We start from the raw sequence: 1,500 nt of genomic DNA, 5'->3' as shown, positions 1-1,500 counted from the left end.
GTTCATGATTGTTGTTGTTGCTGTTGTTGTTGTTATTGGTGGTGGTGGTGGTGGTGGTGTTTTTTTTTTGTGTTTTATTTTTTTAAACCAAGACTATAATAAAAATCCTATATATTCTGATATACATATTTTATTAAATATACACAATCATCTGTAATAAAAATAATATTAATAAAAATCTTGGCGATAATAATGAAAATGATGTTGATAATAATAACAATATGAAAACAAGGGCAACAACAACAAAAACACATGATAATAATGATGATGATGATGATGATGATGATGATGACAATAACAACACCAGCAACAACAATAGCAACAATAATAAATAACAATAATTTCATATTATTAATGGAATGAAAATAGTGAAATTAACAAAGAAAAGGAAAAACATCACAATCATCAACAACAATATCATCATCAAAGGGGCAATAATGACATAAATGAAATACATGTTTTATACACACACACACACATACACACACACACACACATACATACATGCATACATATATATATATATATATATATATATATATATATATATATATATATATATATATATATATATATATATATATATATATATATATATGTATTTATATGCATACATATATATACATATATATGCATACACATATATACATATATATATATATATGATATACATATTCAAAAATATATATGTATATATGTATATATATATATGTGTGTGTGTGTGTGTGTGTGCGAATATGTATGTATGGTATAAGTTTGATAGTGTGGTGTTGTATATGTAGCCCAAAAGGCGTTTCTTTCTTACAGTCATATCTCAGTAACAGGTATCTTAGCTTCTCTTCATTGGACCACTGTGCCACCGTGCCACCGCCAACCCGACGTCTACATACATAAGCATATATATATATATATATATATATATATATATATATGCATAAACACGCACACACACATACATACACATACGAACACACATCCGTAGATGTATTTGCGTGGAGCATGTATGTATATGTGTGCGTGTGCGCATTCCTGAGGCCGTGCCTGAATTTGTGCGTAACAACACACAATTAATCAGCAACATATATAACAAGAATGATAACAACAACAGCTACACTGATCTCCATGATACTGCTGCTGCTGCTGCTGCTGCTGCTGCTGCTGTTGCTGCTGCTGTCGCTGCTGAGAATGATAGTAAGAAGAGCAAAAAACAAGCGAAAACCCGTCTCTAAAACAACAAATAGAATGCAATTCTTTCTCAGGGGTAAACTGGAGACTGATTAGATTCAGAAAACGTATTTACAAATATACCAGATTATATAAATGTCTGTTTGTCTTTCGTAGAAGAATCTCGCTGATATGCTGATGCATTTGTGTATATGCATACATATATACATACAAACATATATATATATATATGTATGTATGTATATGTATGCATATATATATATATATATATACACACATACGTACCTAAATAGATACACACATACATAATATTTA

The sequence above is a fragment of the Octopus bimaculoides genome, chromosome 13 (genome assembly GCF_001194135.2).
Source record: "Octopus bimaculoides isolate UCB-OBI-ISO-001 chromosome 13, ASM119413v2, whole genome shotgun sequence".
In the NCBI taxonomy this organism is placed as follows: Eukaryota; Metazoa; Mollusca; class Cephalopoda; order Octopoda; family Octopodidae; genus Octopus; species Octopus bimaculoides.
Note: the sequence above shows the minus strand (reverse complement) of the source record.